General features: G+C 35.7%; 1 long non-coding RNA gene across 1 annotated transcript in view; it reads left to right on the forward strand.

The window, feature by feature from the left end:
* Window positions 1–8775: 8775 nt before the first annotated feature.
* The window catches only part of LOC134807437 (uncharacterized), a 63848-nt gene continuing 52538 nt past the window's right edge, over window positions 8776–20085 (forward strand). Inside the window, exons 1-2 of the long non-coding RNA XR_010147905.1 lie at window positions 8776–8863; window positions 9034–9124. This is a non-coding gene — a long non-coding RNA (uncharacterized LOC134807437). The remainder of the gene's footprint in view (window positions 8864–9033; window positions 9125–20085) is intronic.

Consider the following 20085-nt stretch of genomic DNA (forward strand, 5'->3'; position numbering starts at 1 on the left):
ATAATGAAACTTGTTGGTTGCTCCTAGTTCAGTGGACAAAGTGATGAAAGAAAATGATGAACTCAGGATTTTAACTCCCAGCTTCAGAAACAGATACTGAGCTACAAATCTGCTAAGGTTGCCCTGAATGAGAGCCTTATCTCCTGTAGAGAAAGAGCTGAAATGGTGGAAAAAAAGACACAAGCTCTTATCATGCAAGTGGCTGATATGCAATGAAAGGTGCATGCACAGCTTTGCCAGGTGTCTACTGTTAAAGTGAGGGCATTGACTGGAAAAGAATGAGACCCTGCAACTTGGAATGGGGATGTGTGGGAGGACCATGATGAAGCTGGGGACATTGAGTTTGTAAACTCTGATGAACCGTTTTGCCAGAAGAAACAGCTTTCCCATCCCCAGTAGTGGCAACATCTCCTCCCCAACCCAGGCTGCCATCTGCCTTTCCACCTTTGTCTGAGGAGATAAGCCCTGCACTGCCTAAGGCAACAGTGATGGTCCCAGCTGAGGCAGTTGCCAGGCAAGATAATGTTGATTCTCCTCAGGATCCACCCCAACACCCCATTTGCTTCTAAACCTATAATTAGACTAAAGTCCGGGCAGGCCACTAGAGGTGAGGTTAAGAGTGTTACCCATGAGGCGGTGCACTACACTTGAAAAGAACTGCTTGAGTTTTCTAATTTATATAAGCAGAAATTTGGAAAACAGTCATGGGAATATATACTAAGAGTGTGATATAATGGTGGAAGGAACATAGAGTTGGATCAGGCCGAATTTAATGATTTGGGCCCACTAAGTAGGGACTCTGCATTTAATGTTGCAGCTTGGGGAGTTAAAAAGGGTTCTAATAGTTTATTTGCTTGGTAAGCTGAAATAGGAATTGCAAGATGGCCCACTGTGAGTGAGCTGGAAATGCCTGATCTCCCTTGGTTTAATGTAGAGGAAGGGACCCAAAGGATTAGGGAGATTGGAATGGTGGAGTGGATTAGTCACTTTAGACCTACTCACCCCAGCTGAAAGTGTCCAGAAGATGTACAGTTTAACAATGCATTGCAAAATAGATTTGCGAGGTCAGCACCTGCATCTTTGGGGGGCCCTGTAATTGCTCTTCTCCGTGTGTCTGATCTAACTGTGGGAATCACAGTCACCCAACTACAAAACTTAAATCCAATGGGAATAATTGGATCCCGAGATGGCAGGGGCCAAGGGCTGGTAATCAACCATCAAAGGCAAGGTGGGCGAGCTTCCATAATGGACAGCAGGGGCAAAGCAGCAATCAGAATAGTTTGACTCTTGTAGCACTCCAGCATTGGCTAAGTAATCACCATGATCCCATAAGTGAAACTGATAGAAAGCCTACTGCATTCCTACTTAATTTGTATAAGCAGAAAACTTTTAGGTCAAATGGACTAAAGACTAATTTGAATTATAAAAACAGAGAAGGGAATCACAGCCTCTCAATTACTTTCCAGATTTGAGCCAGTTTACAGACCCAGAATCCCCTGAATAAAGGGGATGCTGGGTCCCCTTGAGGAAGGACCCCACTACACTACTGACACTTTATGCTATTAATCTTTGTCCCATTCTTCTCCAAGAAGAACTCCAGCCTTTTAACAGGGCAACTGTGCACTGGGGAAAGGGAAATGATCAGATACATCAGGGACTACTGGACACTGGCTCTGAGCTGACACTGATTCTTGGGGACCCAAAATGTCATTGTGGATCTCCAGTTAAAGTAGAGGTTTATGGATGCCATGTAATTAATGGAGTTGTAGTTGAGGTCTGACTTGAAGTGGGACCAATGGGTCCCCAGATTCATCTTGTGGTCATTTCCCCAGTACCGGAATACATAATTGGCATAGATATTCTTAGCAGCTGGCACAACCCTCACATTGGCTCCCTGACTGGTAGAGTGAGGGCTATTATGGGAGGAAAGGCCAAATGGAAGCCATTAGAGCTGCCTCTACCTAGAAAAATTTTAAATCAAAAACAATATGCATCCCAGCAGGGATTGTGGAGACTAGTGTCATCATCAAGGACTTGAAAGGTGCAGGAGTGCTAATCCCTACCAAATCCCCATTCAACTCTCCCATTTGGCCTGTACAGAAGACAAATGGATCTTGGAGAATGACAGTGGATTATTGTAAGCTTAACCAAGTGGTGACTCCAATTGCAGCTGCTGTACCAGATATGGTTTCATTGCTTGAGCAAATTAACACATCTTCTGGTACCTCATATGCAGCAATTGACTTGGCAAATGCCTTTTTTTCTCCATTCCTGTTCATAAGGGCCACCAGAAGCAATTTGCCTTCAGCTGGCAAGGCCAGCAATATACATTTACTGTCCTAACTCAGGGGTGTATCAACTCTCCAGCTTTGTGTCATTATCTTATTCAGAGAGACCTTGATTGCATTTCACTTCTACAAAATGTCACACTGGCCCATTACATTGATGACATTATGCAGATAGAATCCAGTGAGGAAGAAGTAAAAAACAGACTGGACTTATTAGTGAGGTATTTGCATGCCAGAGGATGAAATATAAATCCTACTAAAATTCAGAGACCTTCTACCTCAGTAAAATTTCTAGGGATCCAGTGGTAAGGAGCCTTTTGAGATATTCCTTCTAAGGTGAAGGATAAGTGGCTACATTTGGCCCCTCCTATAACCAGGAAAGAGGCACAAGAAAGAGGCCTAATGGACCTATTTGAATTTTGGAGTCTACACATTCCTCATTTGGGTGTGTTACTCCAGCCCATTTATCGAGTGACCTGAAAGACTGCCAGTTTTGAGTGGAGTCCAGAACAGGAGAAGGCTCTGCAACAAGATCAGGCAGCTGTGCAAGCCACTCTGCCACTTGGGTCATATGACTCAGCAGATCTAATGGAGCCTCTAGAATTTTGGAGCAAGTCCCTGCCATCTTCTGTATATGCCTCTCCTTTTGAGAGTCAGCTTTTGGCCTGTTACTGGGCTTTTGTGGAAGCTGAACATTTGAGTATGGGTTGTCTAGTCACCATGAGACCTGAAATGCCTATCATGAACTGGGTGCTTTCTAAACCATGTAGCCGTAAAGTGGATCATGCACAGCAGCATTCCATCATCTAATGGAAGTGATATATATGTGATCAGGCTCAAGCAGTTCCTGAAGGCACAATTAAATTACATGAGGAAGTGGCTCCAATGCCCATGGTCTCCATTTCTGGTACCCTACCTTCTCTTCCCCAGCCTGCACCAGTGGCCTCATGGGAAGTTTCCTATGATCAGTTGACAGAAGAAGAGAAGACTAGGGCCTGGTTCACAGATGACTCTGCACGATATGAAGGCATCACCCAAAAGTGGACAGCTGCAACACTAGAGACCGTTTCTAGGACATCCATGAAGGACAGCGGTGAAGGAAAATCTTCCCATTGGGCAGAACTTCAAACAGTACATCTGTTTGTGTACTTTGCATGGAAAAAGGAATGGTCAGATATGTGATTATATATTGATTCATGGGCTGTAGCCAATAATTTGGCTGGATGGTCATGGACTTGGAAGAGGCATGATTGGAAAATTAGTGACAAAGGAATATGGTGAAGAGATATGTGGATGGACCTCTTTGATTGGTCAATAACTGTGAAGATATTTGTATCCCATGTGAGTGTCTACCAATGGGTTACCACATAAAAAGAGAAGTTTAATAATCAATTGGATAGAATGACCCATTCCCCGTTCTGTGGACACTACTCAACCTCTTTCTCCGGCCACCCCTGTCATCGCCCAGTGGGCCCATGAACAAAGTGATCATGGTGGCAGGGATGGAGGCTATGCATGGCTCAGCAACATGGATTTCCACTCACTATGGCTGTCCTGGCTACTGCCATTACTGAGTGCCCAATTTTCCAGCAGCAGAAGCCAACACTGAGCCCTTCATATGGCACTATTACTCAGGGTGATCAACCAGCTACCTGGTGGAAGGTTGATTACACAGGACCTCTTCCATCATAAAAAAGGCAGACAGTTGTCCTCACTGGTATAGACACTTACTCTGGATATAGGATTGCCTATTCTGCATGCAGTGCTTCTTCCAAGACTACCATTCATGGGTTCACGGAACACCTTATCCACCATCATGGTATTCCACACAGCATTGCCTCTGACCAAAGCACTCACTTTACTGCTAAAGAAGTGTGGCAGCGGGCTCATGCTCATGGAATTCACTTGTCTTACCATGTTTCCCATTACTTTGAAGAAGATAGATTGATAGATCTGTGGACTAGCCTTTTGAAGTCACAATTACAATGCCAACTAGGTGACAATACATTGCAGGGCTGGGGCAAAGTTCTCCAGAAGGTCATGTATGCTCTGAATCAGCATCCAATATATAGTACTGTTTCTCCCATAGCCAGGATTCACAGGTTCAGGAATCAGGGGGTGGAAGTAGAAGTGGCACCACTCACCATCACCCATAATGATTCATCAGCAAAATTTTTGCTTCTTGTTTTCACGACATTACATTCTGCCAGTTTAGAGGTCTTAGTTCCAGATGGAGGAATGCAGCCACCAGGAGAAACAACAATTCCATTAAACTGGAAGTTAAGTTTGCCACCCAGACACTTTGGGTTCCTCCTACCCTTAAGTCAACAGGCTAAGAAGGGAGTTAGTGTTGGCTGTGGTGATTGACCTAGACTATCAAGATGAAATCAATCTGTACTCTACAAGAGAGTCAGGGAAGAGTATACATGGAATATAGGAGATCCATGAGGGCATCTCTTAGTATTACCATGATGTGATTAAGGTCAATGGGAAACTACAACAGATCAATCTGTATAGGACTACAAATGGCCCAGACACTTCAGGAATCAACATTTGGATCACTCCACCAGGAAAATAACCACAACCTGCTGAGGTGTTTGCTGCAGGCAAAGGGAATACAGAATGGGAAGTAGAAGAAGGTAGTTATCAATACCAGCTAAGACCACATGTCAAACTGCAGAAATGAGGATTTTAATTGTTATGGGTATTTTCTCCTTATTTTATTAAAAACATGTTTGTGCTTGTACTAAGAAAATATCTTCATTTTATTTCCTTTATCCTTTATCATGTGACATAGGATTTGTTGACTTCACATGAGGATGTAAGTATTGTTAACTTTATGTAACAGTAATTGGGTTGGTGATTGGTGTATTTCCAGTTGAATGAAAAATAGTAGTATTATGTTAGGCATAATTATGATTTTACTATTGTTTTTATTTGAAGATTATGTATGATCTCGGGAGATGTATATGGGTTCAAGTTGACAAGGGGTGGACTTATGATGGTTAATACTGAGTGTCAACTTGATTGGATTGAAGAATGCAAAGTATTGATCCCCCTGGTGTGTCTATGAGGGTGTTGCCAAAGAGATAACATTTGAATCAGTGGACTGGGGAAGGCAGACCTACTCTTAAACTGACTAGGCACTATCTAATCAGCTGCAAGAGTGACTAGTATATAAAGCAGGCAGAAAAACCTGAAAAGACTAGACTGGCCTAGCCTCCCAGCCTACATCTTTCTCCCATGCTGGACCCTTCCTGCTCTCGAACATTGGACTCCAAGTTCTTCAAGTTTTGGGGCTGGAACTGGCTTTCCTTGCTCCTCAGGTTGCAGATGGCCTATTGTGGGACCTTGTGCCTTAATACTTACTAAACTCCTGTTTATATATTCTATTAGTTCTTTCCCTCTAGAGAACCCTAACTAATACATATAGCAATCAAAATATGTGCATAGAAATTTCAAAAAAATTTGAAAAAAAATGGTTCTAGGAATAAAATGTCACTTTGAACATGAAAGGTCAGCAAACAGATGAAATGCAAACAGATACAGTGAAATATAGAAATAAAAATCTAGAAGAGTGTTGGGCATGGTGGCTCATGACTGTAATTCCCAGCACTTTGGGAGTCAAGGTGGGAGAATCACTTGAAGCCATGTGTTTGAAACCAGCCTGTGCCACATGGTGAGATCTTGTCTCTACAAAAATAATTATTTTTTTAAAAAGAACTAGAAAATATATTTAAAGAGTAAAATCAGTAGAGATTAATAAAGAGCTAGAAACTACAATGAAGTAAAAAGATTAAAAAATGGTGAAAACTGATAAGATTCCAAGAAAAATAAAAAGATAAGAAAGCTAAAATTTTAAGTGGTAATTGCTGAAAGACTTAGCTAAAGAAATTTTGAATACAGTGATACAGAAAGAAAAAATATATTAAAAGTTAAACAAAACAACAAAGAGATCATGATTCTGTGTGTCAAGGAAACATGGCCTTTGCTCTGCTTTACTCTAAATTACTCCCTATCAGGAAAAAGTGATTGATTATTTTAGTAAATATTGTATCATAAATTAAAAATTACAAGATAACAGAGTTATAAAACCATATTGGCTAGTGTTAGTATGTTAATTATAAGTACAGCCATTTCATATTAAATAATAGAGATAATTTAATTTCATTCAAGTTTAGACAGTTATATCCCACAGGGAAGTCTGGCTTCTTTTGAAGTAATAAACAACTCCCAAATATCAGTGACTGCAAGAATTATGAAGAAGTATGATTTTCTTTGTTTGTCTGTGCTCAGTGTTTCTTTGTGTTAATTGTGGGTTCTTCCTGTTGTTATTATCATCCTCACTATGGGAACCAGGCTGGTATGGCCATTATCTGGGCCATTGCCAGTAACCACAATGGAGGGAAAAGAGTGTGAGATATTCACTCACTCTTAGAGCTCCCACTTAGGAGGGACACACATCCCTTCCACACATATTTCTTTAACCAAAACAAGGTTACTGCTAAATTCAAGTGTAAGAGAAATTCAATATAATCAAGGTTTTTTGGAAGGAGAAATAGCAGAACTATTTGTGACCTGTTTACTGTATACCCTAATATACTAATTTGGCTTATGGAAGAACTGGAAATTTGAAGCAATTTAATTATAACCATAAAAACAATAAAACAAATTTTAAAAACTTTCTATTTATTTCTCTCTCCTTTGTCACCCCCTGTCTTTCTATGTCACTCCTACTTTTTGTAATTATGTGTTGGGAATTGATTTACCAGCCAATCTGTATCTAGACATCAAGCCCCCATTACAACAGGGGAGTTGAAGAAAGCACTTACATAAATACCACCCACTTGCTATGTCCCTAGATAGATGTAGTTTATTTAATTATTAAAGTGGAATAAAATAAAACTATATAATCAGTATTAAATAAATTGCAAAGGAAAAAGAGTTATAGAACAGACTTTGTACAAAGCTAAGTAAATGAAGAAATGATAATTTAGACCCATAAGTTAGGCTGGAAAAACTCAATTCTTAAAATGTTGAGAGTGACTTTGAATCCATCCCAACATAAATACAGCTTCAGGGGAATTGTCTGAAGAGGATGAGAGTGATGTATTCTTGTTTTCCTGTCCTAATCAGGGGAGAAATGCACAGCCAGAAAAAAATATTGTTAACCCAAACACTAAATGTCAGTACTAAATATAGCATGCCTGATATAAAATGCAAAAAATAGAAGAAATTGTCAGTATTTGTGCACCGTGAGCTTAACTCTAATCTGTCAATTTGTGTTCCCAATTTATAATTTCTGCATATATTTAATCATTGTCAGTCTTTTTTAATATAATAAGAATATATTAGAAGTAATTACAATGCAGAGTAATTGTCTGAGAAAAATAGCCATATGTAACTGGAATTTTGGCTTTTTAAAACAATATTTTACGGTTAAATAATAGTTATTTTCTATGAAAGACTTTAGTCAGGACAGAAAACAAATTAATCACTGAATTTTTAAAAATTCATGTAAAGCTATTGTTTTGTTTTCTAAAATAGGCTCAATTTTATGAAATAATACACATACACATTTATTTAAATGCACCCTTCAATTCAATGAATGACACAGAATAAGTCATACTTTTTTCTGCTTGTTTGGCATTAGTAAAGGTTATAAACATAAATTAATATTTAGGTGTATCTAGTGATAATAAGGAGGTGTTATAATCGTCAGAGCATCAAATCTCTAAAAATAAGACAGATACAACCAATCTAAATTTGAAATTCCTAAAAATCAAGTGTATTTCCTCTTTGCTTTCCCCACTGAATTTATAATAATAGCAGTTTCACTTGGCATGGAGTATGCTTCAAGATTAGTGATCAGAGTTAACTGCCCTTAGATTATTTTAGGCATCAGGATATGTATGACTATAAATATTTTCTGATTCTCATTCTCGAAGGATTTTAATAAATATTTATGGAATGAATGAAGTAGTTATTTCAAGAAAGTAAATAAATTCTCCAGACATTGGGAATTTGCTATTGTTTATTAGTCAGGACACATTTACTATCAAATCAGTCCAAGTCATATTGCGATAGCTGAGTAAAGGTGAGAATTATTGGGAAGTATTGGAATATTTCATGAAAGCTGGGAAGGAAATGAAACACTGCCATGCATCATTCCTCCATCTCATCCTTTTTATTCTTTACCTCTGAACTGCTTATTTTCTTCTTTCTTTCCACCAATGGTCATCAACAGCTTCTATAACTCATGTTTCAAATTAACTACCAACAGAAAAGGACTCCTCTGCTCTTTGTTATAGATTGGAAAATCAAAGAAAGGTTTATGATTGACTTAATTTGATTAGAGTTACGAGCTCTCAATCATAATCACAGTCATGGATGTGTGGCTAATGTGATTAGCTCAGTTTGGGTCACATAAGGATACATGTTGGTTTAAGAAGCAACGGTGCTCTTAGCACTGAAATAGCCACTTGGTGTCCAATAACATTTAATGGAACCTGATATAGTCTGGCTCTGTGTCCACACCCAAATCTTATGCTGAATTGTGATACTGAGTGTTGGAGGTAAGGCCTGTTGAGAGGCAATTGGATTATGGGGGCAGTTTCTAATGGTTTAGCACTAGTGCTGTCTCATCATAGAGTTCTCAAGAGATCTGGTACTTTGAAAATGTGTAGCACTTCCCCCTGTATTTTCTCTATCTCTCTCTCTCTCTCTTTCCTGCTGCCATGTGAAGATGTGCTTGTTTCCCCTTCGCCCTTCTGATGCCATGATTGTAAGTTTCCTGAGGCCTTCCAAGCCATGCTTCTTGTACAGCCTGTTGAAATGTGAGTCAATTAAACCCTTTTTCTTTATAAATTACCCAGTCTCAGGTAGCTTTGTATATCAGTGTGAAAATGGACTAATACAGAACCAATCTCAGAGAAAGAGAAATCACTCTGAATAAGGTTCTAGTAAAAGTTTCTCATCCTTTGATTAGGCAATTCCACATTTGCTCCATCTTCAAACATTTCTTGATACTGGGAATAAAAAATGGTGAACTATTGTTTTGAGAAAAATGAATACATCTCTTCAACACACATTTTAGAGCATAAACTGTAAATTAGTTTCTGTTTTTTACCCATCTGATATAGATGAGTTAGCAAAATCTCAACAAGATCTTATACTAAGGGTCTCTCATTCATGGTTTGTACTCAGGTAAGCCACTTGAGTTAGGATAAAGTGTCATTTTATATAATAAATGTGTCCAATTTCAAGCAAAAGTAATACAAAAATTGCTTCTTTCAGAAATTTTTTCTAATTTTCTAACTAAGACAAAATATAAACAAGAAATGTGATGAAAGATATTAGAAAAAAAGGCCTAGAGAAAATAAGAGAATAATGGTGGGGTTTTCTTCTTTGTAAAAATTCATTACTGAGAGGAAGAGTTATGGAATCCTGAAAAAATATTTTTGGTTTTTTTCCCACTTATGTGATGCATGCCATGAAATCCTCAGTGAATAATGCGTACCGGAAGATCTAAATATTTTAACTGTGTAAAATTAAGTGTGAAATAATAAATGTGAAAGAACCTCCAATTTGAATGTATTCCCTATGTGCTTGTCCAAAAATCTGCTTTGGTTTGTAGTGGTTATCACAAGAATTGGGAAACATGAAACTTGCCATTTGAGAAAAAAAAACAAAGGAAACTATTCTTTCAATAGAGAAGTAAGCCTAGGTCTGCAAATAATTATTGTAAGAAATATATCTGCTGGTGATACATATATTTCAAGATATCATTCAACTTTTTTTCCTTGAGGTATGCTTAAAATTACACAATGTAGTTGTGGTTTCTAGAGTTAGAAAAAAGAGGTTAGTCTAGCTTTCTTTATCCCAACTGTTGCAGTTCTGAAAGAAAATGCCTAATCCATTAGCCAATGAACACAAGTACAAATTTCTGTAACACCAACACAATATCAAAGTATTTTAAAGGTTTAGTTACCAGTTAACTGCATAATCGTGTTAGTGCTTCAAAGATGGAGTGTAGGCTAATGTAAACTGGATTTTAAAAAAATACTCCTTTATTTTGTATCACTAAATAAATTCAGACATAGAAGTATCTGCTGATATTAATCATAGAACATAAAATAAAACTTTTTATTTCTGCATTTTATAATCACAGGATTTGGTGGAGACCATTGATTTCTTTGGAAATGGCATTTTCATTTTAATTTGGAATTTTTAACACAATGTTTCTTAATGTTATGTTGTTTCATGTCCCAAAACTGACTAGTATTTGAAAAGCTTTAATTTATAGAACTTATGCTATAAAATATATTTTAATTTATTAGATATAAATTAATTTTATAATGTTTGGTGTCAGTTTTCAAAGACGAATGCCTCACCTTTCCACTCTTAGAAAATTTTATTTATTCTTAGAAGAGGTCATGACTCATGGGAAAAAGAACATGGACTTAGATATCTAGGTAAATAAGCGTCTACTTTTAGCTTTACAGTTTACCAATGCTATGATAGTTTACTTGCCATAACCCTGATAACATTTTTTCCTGTTAAATGAGAATGGCAACTATCCTCCAAATTTGCTGTGAAAATCACCTGATCACAGTAGTGTACTTGAAAGTACCAAAGACAGTAACTGGCATATAAGTCACTCAATAATAACCATTCAATATTTTTGAATATTGTTAAAAAGATATCCCATAGTTATTCAATAAATATTACTATATACATAGTCAGCAATTATTTTGACAAGAAAAATCAAGTATTAAAATTGAATTATTCATTCAGTGTAAATTTGCAAGTTTTTAAGAATGTTTGCTTTTTCAGACATTCACTATACTTGAGTAAGCTATTATAAAATATAATATACCCTCAACACTGGATATGTAGACATAGTAAAAGAAACCATCCAAAATGAAACATAGACAGAAAGGATTAAAAAAATGAATAAAAGCAGAGCACCAGAAAGTGATGACAATTTCAAATAACAAACAGCCTAATATATGCAACATATGTAATTGTAGTACTCAAAAGAAATGAGTGAGCATAAAGAATATTTGAAGAAATACTGGCCAAAAGTTCTCAAAATTTGATGAAAATATAAACTGACAAGTTCAAGAATCTCAATGACTCACAACTTAAAAATACAGTGTAAAGTTAGAAGGAAGAATAAATCCTAAACAAACTTGCTTATCTTAGTATTTTTTTAAATGAAGAGGTGCATTTGAGGCAACGTCTCACATGGAGTTAACAGTTGTCAGTGTGTCAACAATACTTTAAGTAATTAGTTCGTATTTTCTAATTTTGAAGAAAATGAAGATAATCATTTTGCTGACCAATTATTTGGTTTTGAGATTGCAAACTTTAGCACATAACCCATATTAACAATTTAATGTTTCTATAATGCCACATTGATCTTTGATATTGCTTTATCGGAAGATGAAATTCAAACTTTCTCTCTCTCTCTCTGGTAACCAACAACTAAAGAACAACAAATTTCCCTGCTATTAATTTAAATGTTCCAGGAGAGGTTTTTTCAAGGCATGAAAGACTAGTTGCTTCCCAAACTGGAGATGCAACGACAGAAGTGAGGTTAATCAGCAAAACTAGGTCTGTAATTCTTAAAAAACAAGACGACATCCACTTAGCTGAAAAGAACTCTCTCTCTATAGCTGTGACCCTCTGCCTCTGCCAGAGGGAGATTCTTCTGAGATTTTCCTAGATAAAACCATTAAGGCTATGTAAGTTTATGAAACTGTAAACCAAGTTCTATTTACATGTGCTCTAAAAGTAGAAATGCAGGATATCTGTAGAGTTAACTAAATTAAGAGACAACAGGGTTGAATTTTTTCCCCATTTGCTCATTAATGTAGAGTAACACGATGCCTCGTTCAAAATTCTGTCTTAGTTGTAATTCTATGAAGGTGAAAGAGATGGGAAGACAAAAAGAGAGAATATTTATTAGGTTCAAATATGCTTTTATAAACCTCAAGAGGACATCACTAAATATATAGTTAAATCACTTTATTTAGGAGTGTGAGCGAAATAAAGCATTTCCTTCATCAAACTATATAAGAAGAATTACTTTCCAGTTCATTACTTTTATTCTTAAGTTACATAGCAGATCCTCAATTATTATACAAAGCTCTGTGTGGCCAGTATTTTTTTAATATGTGTCAAAAGTCCCAGAATATTGAGCATTATAAGGATTATAAATTCTACATAAACCTGTGCTGTATTTGGGAAGTGTTCTGGTGAGGGTAAGGTATCAGAGTCCAGGATTCCCTAGATTTTGCTTTGTTCTTAGAGTAATGAGACTTGTGGAAGGGAGGTAAGGCTCGAGCATCCCCATAGAGGGTCTACCTTACAGTCATTTAATTCTTAGAGTCAAACCGCTTCGTAAACTGCTGTTTATTATAGCTCTTCAAGTTTCCGTGTGGAATAATTTACTAGAATAACACTTCAAAGCTCCTTCCCCACCAGGTATCCATTTCTCTCTGTGGGCAGAGGAGTGAGTGATATTTCTGATTTCAGATTTAACAAAAAGGAGCTGGACATGCTTAGCTTAGCCCTTTGCTTTTTTAGATTCAGGGGTCTCTTCACGATATAAATTTTGCAGGGGTAACCTCAACAGAGGGAGTTTGTGGTTTTCCAGCTATGTGTGTACCTGGGTGGGTAAGTGTAATTCTTTGATGCAGTGTTCGCAAGCTATGTCTTCCAACCTAGTGGTTGTCATAAAGATGATATATTTATCTCCATCTGTCTGACTCCTGCATCTAGGCCACACTTTCTCCTGTTACACTCTTTGTATATATTCATAATGGCTCTTGTTTCATTCTATTGCATTTTTAATTTATCCATCTCTTTCACTTAAGTTATCAGTTCCATTGTAGGTAGGGGATGTCAATTCTATCGCCCCATTTTTATTGCTTAAAAGGTTTACATATAAGAAACAGGGAATAAATGTTTGTGGAGTCAATGGATGAAAAGTGCCCCAAGAATTCCATATGACAAATTTTATCTTGAATATATATTACAAGTTTTGAAATAAAGGTCCAGTGACCTTATTCAATAGGCTTGCTGCTGTTTACTGGAATACAAAACATAAAGGTGATAGATTAGTTTTAACAGGTACCATAACAGGGAGCCAACCTCAATCCTTAACCTGCTGAACTTAGGAGAATCGGGGAGACTGTTCTAGGCAATTAAACACCCCCTGAAACACACACGGATACATTTTTTGTCTCTTCTATTGGGTAATTCATCTTATGACCTGTGGTTCTCTGTGCGACTTTTTTCTACCTAGATCAAGTGAGAGAAATAGAAGTCTTATTGAGGGTTAAAGAAGTTCCATTGGCACAATGACAGGAGACAACCTTTGCAAACACATGTATTTCTCATTCTTCTAGCAGAGCAGTCCTTCCAAGTCAAAACAGCTGTTTGATGTGATCCCTCAGATCTTATTACATATATTATCTTACCTTTGAAAATGATATATTTATATATACACATATATAAACACACACACTCATATATATACACTAATAAATATATATATACATATATGTGTCTATTTCAATAATGGTTTTGAAGTATTCTTTAAGATTAAAATAAAGTCCAGGAAGCATAAATTTAGAATAATCAATATAGGTTAAAAAAATGCATTATCAAGAATGGGGAATGTTAAAAAAAGCAGGTATTCATATTTATTTGCTGAAATATTAGCTTATGAAATAAAGACTAAGCTGGAATTTTATAAGTATTAAATAAAAATAAAACTTTTCCAGGCCCTTTTATAATGCCTCAAATATCGGGCAAAAATGTTTTCATTTCCTTTCTTTTCTAAGAAGAAAATAATAGTAATAACTATGATATTGAACTGCCTCTGGGATTTGGTAAAACATTATACAAAGTCCAACCTGCACATTTTTAGTTTTCATGACCTGAACTGAACATGACCTTATCCCATATTTCCAACTTCCTTTTCAAAATTGAGAAATTAGTGATTTATAACATCATGTCATTTTTGGCTAAGGTAACATATCATAAATGATGTTGCACGTTGTTACAACATGCAGAGTGTTGAACAAATATTTCTGTTCTCTTACCTCTTTCTGTGTTGTTTATTCACTTGTATTCCTAGGAGATGCCAACTCAACACAAAACTTTCTGGCATAGAGATCTTTAAATGGGTGGAAATACCCAACTACATTTTTGGTTTAGTACTTGTGCTAGCTATAGAATCCCTCAAGCCTACAGGAAGAAGCTATTAAAATGGATTCCCTACATGTTCATTTCAAATGGGTCAGAAGGTTACACAACAATATAAAACAGCACACTAGAGCTTTAAAAATGATTTATACTTTGTTACATTTATTAATACTAATAACTCTGAACATTTTACAGAGGGAAAAAACACTTTACTGTTGAACAATATCATGTCCATCTGTGGACATATGGTGTTTGTAAAATATCCTTATTCACAGCATTATATCCTCATTTCTAATTTTAAAATGAAGTTTAGTTTTGTCTCAAATTTAAATGTTTCTTTATTCTCCTAAAAAAGTTATTCTTGGCATTAGCATAAAATTAAAAAGTAGATTTCATACAAAGGCATGATATATTATCAAGAAAATATGTGGAATTATAGTGTAGAAATATTTTCATCGGAAACAAGAGTAGGAATGTTTTTTAATTTCTATTTATTAACTTTTAGGTTCAGGGGTAGATGCGCAGGTTTCTTATATAGGTAAATTCGTGTCATGGGGGTTTGTTTTACAAATTATTTTGTCACCCAAATATTAAGCCTAGTACCCATTAGTTATTTTTCCTGTTCCTCTCCCTCCTCCCAACCTTCACCCTCTAGTGGGCCCCAGTGTCTGTTGTTTCCCTCTGTGTCCATGTGTTCTCACAATTTAGCTCCCACTTACAAGTGAGAAAATGCACTATTTGGTTTTCTGTTCCTGCATTAATTTGCTAACGAAAATGATCTCCAGCTCCATCCATGTCCCTGCAAAGGACACAATCTCATTCCTTTTTATGGTTGCTTAGTATTTCATGGTGTATATGTGCCACGTTTTCTTTATTCAGTCTACCATTGACGGGAATTTAGGTTGATTCCATGTCTTTGCTATTGTGAATAGTGCTGCAGTGAACATTTGCTTGCAAGTGTCTTTATGATAAAAGGATTTATATTCCTTTGAGTATATACCTAGTAATGGAACTGCTGGGTCAAACGGTGTTTCTCTCTTCAGGTCATTGAGGAATCATCACACTGTTTTCCACAATGATTGAACTAATTTACACTACCACCAACAGCGTATAAGTTCTCCTTTTTCTTTGTAACCTCACCAGCACGTGTTTTGGTTTTTGTTTGTTTGTTTGTTTGTTTTTAACTTGTCAATAATAGCCATTCTGACTGGTGTGAGATGGTATCTTATTGTAATTTGATTTACATTTCTCTAATGATCAGTGATATTGACCTTTCTTTCATATGCTTTTTGGCTTTTGAAAAGTGTCTAGTTATATCGTTTGCCCACTTTTTGATGTGGTTTGTTGTTTTTTCTTGTAAATTTGTTTAAGTTCCTTAAAGATACTGGATATAAGAACTTTGTTAGATGCATAGTTAGCAAAAAATTTCTCCCATTTTATAGGTTGTCTGTTTTCACTGTTGACAGTTTGTTTCGCTGTACAGAAACTCTTTACTTTAATTAGATCCCATTTGTCAATTTTTGCTTTTGTTGCAATTAGTTGTGGTGTCTTCATCAGGAAATCTTTGCCAAGTCCTATGTACAGAATGGTATCACCTAGATTTTTTTCTAGGGTTTTTATAGTTTTGGATTTTAAATTTAAATATTTAATTCATCTTGAATTAATTTTTGTATATGATGTAAGGAAGAGGTTCAGTTTGAATTTTCTGCACCAGGCTAGACAGTTATCCCAGCACCATTTATTGAATAGGGCATCATTTCCCCATTGCTTTTTTCAAGAGCTTTGTTGAAGATCAGATGGTCGTAGGCATGAAGCCTTATTCCTGGGCTCTCTATTCTGCTCCCTTGGTCTTTGTACCTGTTTTTATACCAGTACCATGCTGTTTTGGTTACCGTAGCACTGTAGCACAGTTTGAAGTCGAGTAGAGTGATGCCTCCAGCTTTGTTCTTTTTGCTTAGAATTGCCTTGGCAATTCGGGCTCTTTTTTGGTTCCTTATGAATTTTAAAATATTTTTTCTAGTTCTATTTATTTCTACAAAGTGCTTTACTTGTCTATTTTATTTAAGAAAACATGCATGCTCTTTAATAAAAGCTAAGCATTTTTCTTTCATGTATTAACTCAGGTAATTCCCATAATACCCCTATAAAGTAGCTACTATTAGTATCACCATTTTGTGGATGAGAAAATTAAGCTACGCAGTGCTTAAGGAACATACCCAAGGTCACTCAGCTAGTGTGATGGAGCCAGTTTCAGAGCCTATGCTCTCAATCCTTATACAGTCACTGAAACTATAGAATTTCAAGGAAGAAAAAAAAAGGCACTCCAAAATGCTATGAAATATTATTACTTACTTTTTGTTCAGATGCTATGGAAGTACATTTACAGTTACATTTACATTTACAGTTAAACTCATGATTTCTATACAAAATTTTTCTTCAGGTTTAACACAAATATTATCATAAATTTTAGTCTGTTATGAAAAGTACATTTAAATTTCAGCTTAAAATGCATATAATACTATTATCTTTATGTACCTATCCTTTTGTTATTTGTGAAGGGTTAGATTGTATAATATCAGGTATAAATAGGAATACTATCAATTATGGTCAATGCAGCTGATCCTTGACCTGCAATGGGATTATGTTCCAACAAACCAGTCAGGGGTTTAAAACTATCAGGGCGGGCTGGGCGTGGTGGCTCACGCCTGTAATGTCAGCATTTTGGGAGGCCGAGGCGGGCGGATCACGAGGTCAGGACATCGAGACCATCCTGGCTAACACGGTGAAACCCCGTCTCTACTAAAAATACAAAAAATTAGCCGGGCGTAGTGGCGGGCGCCTGTAGTCCCAGCTACTCGGGAGGCTGAGGCAGGAGAATGGCGTGAATCCGGGAGGCAGAGCTTGCAGTGAGCCGAGATTGCGCCACTGCACTCCAGCCTGGGCGACAGAGCGAGACTCCGTCTAAAAAAAAACAAAAAAAACAAAAAAAAACTATCGGGTTGAAAATGAGATTGATGCATCTGACATATGGAACATCATTGTATAACCTGGCCTACCTTAAATGTGCTTAAAACCCTTACATTAGCCTGTAGTTGGGTAAAATCATATAACACAAACCTTTTTTATAATAAATTGTTCAGTATCTCATGTAACTTATTAAATGCTATACTGAAAATGAAAAACATAATGGCTGGTTGCCACCACCAAACATCACAAGAGAGTATCTTATTGCATATCACTAGCCAGGAAAAATATCAAAATTTAGAATTTAAAGTATGGTTTCTACTGCATGTGTATCACTTAAGAACCATCGAAGTCAAAATATCATAAGTCAAACCATCATACACTAGAGACCTTCTGTACTTGGAGGATGTGGTTGAGCTTTTCTATTTATTATCTTACAATAATCAAAATAGTCTTAGGAGCAGGTATATTTATTTCTATTTTAATTAGGAGGAAAGTAGACAAAGGACAGTTAAATAAATAATTGAATGTCACATAGACATTATTAATATTACATAAATAATGTCATGTAGACATTATTTATAGACTAATATAGGATGTGAATCAGTAGTCTCACTGGAATTCCTATTCTTATATATTTGCCACATTATCTCCCATTGAATAAGCCATTGCGCAAAAAGAGTTCTCCAGAGTCAGCAAGTAAGAGAACTTTCAGTAGTATAGATATATTTAGCCAATTTGATACATTAAGGGGTTGTATCATTTCCTTATTTAACTGGACTGCAGATGTTAAGCAAGCTCTATTGGCATTGGGAGCACTTTCTGAACCCATCTATCTTTATATCTCTATACATATGTAAACATACTTCTAATAATATATTTAATCATTTTAAAGGGAAAGTTAACATATGCTTGTTTAAATATATACTTTATATTTAATAATTAATTGAAATTAAATTTTACTTATATATTTCTAAGTTTAATTTCCTCTGTCATATATTTTTTCAATAATTATGGCGTTTTAGGTTATTTTGTAATGCATGAGGTGTATTAGTATAATAAATTACACACTTCTTCTGCTTTACTTGCTGTTTCTTTTGTCTGTGTTGTCTCCATTTTTAGAAAGATGGTTTGTAGCTATATTAACACAATGGCTGAATAAGTTTCTGTGCCATATTTTCATAATTTTAATCCAGCAGAAGAGGAGTTATGCTTACCCATTTGCTTCCATAAAGTGACAACACTGAAACTAAATACTTCTAGTCAGCCCAGTTTAAGCCAGGAGTCTATCTTTGGAAGTAATCTCATGGCCAGGTCAATGAGATACATTCATTTGCCTAGTTTTAGCTCTCAAAACAGTATCTTTGAATCAGGAACTGAAACCCTTCCTGATTAAAGCATGAACTATGAGTCAGTGAGATGTGACTTTCCAAATGAATATTATGAGCAGCTAATTTAAGTATGAAAAAGGTATTTTGATTGGCTGAAATTTATAAATGTAGCCTGTATCAGTGAACAAATTAGATAATCACTAGTCTCTTGGAGTTTATACTCTTGTGGGTGAAGATAAGAAGTAAGTATGATAATGAAGTAGGTGAAAATAAGAGTTGATATATTGTAAATGAATTTATAGTGTAATGTTTATAATGTTTGGCAACTTTGATGTCATATTGTGCTTACTTTATGAAATATCTACATTTTCTATGAGCTGGAACATTTGTAAAATTTAGAACTGTTAGTCAATCAAAAAATATTGATATTAAGAAAAAATTACTCATATTGATCATCAGGGTATATACAGTCCAATAGGAAGGATGAGATGTGTGAATACATTTAATTTTTAATTACACATTTGTAAAGCAGAAATGATAAATCATAATGCAATTAAGGAACAAAATATTTAGGTCCCTAATAGTTCAGAAAGATTCCTGGTGATATAATATATGTGAATAATACAGATTTTTATTAAGAGTATGATAGACGTCCCCAGCAGAGACTAAACAACCCAAGTGAAGAACGTCGGTTAGTTTGGCACAAACAGAAGAGAGTGATGACAACTTAATCCTGTGCTCAAATAAGCAATGTGTATTTGGAGAAGGTATTTGACAACGTGCAGTATATGAGTTGTAACATTTCAATAATTGTTCATGTAGATCTTATGTTAAAGAAACTTAATAGAAATTTTCTAATAATTTTAATTTGTGTTTATAGTTGAACAGAAATTCTTGGCTTACATAAACGATTTCTTTGTAGAGTGTCTTCTAAACAAAGGTGTAATGAGATGTATTGTTTTTCTTTATATTACTTTATGATGAAACTCTTATTTACATAGTGGAAATATAGTGATTATAAAGATTTCAAAGGTTAAAAATAGCACCACATTTAAAAATAAAAATTATGTTTATTGGCTATAGAAATCCATATCTTACATAAATGACAAGTATTTTTTTCCATCAGTGAGATATTTTTATTTATCTCTTTGTTGATTTATGAGATTTGTGGCCAATGTAAAGAATATTTGTGTTATCAAGGTTTTTGACTTTTGTAGTCTTTTATCCTTTCAGAGCCATATGTTCTCTCTCAGGAAGTTAAAAGCTCAGCATTTTTGTTTATT

The sequence above is a fragment of the Pan troglodytes genome, chromosome 10, assembly GCF_028858775.2.
Source record: "Pan troglodytes isolate AG18354 chromosome 10, NHGRI_mPanTro3-v2.0_pri, whole genome shotgun sequence".
NCBI lineage: Eukaryota > Metazoa > Chordata > Mammalia > Primates > Hominidae > Pan > Pan troglodytes.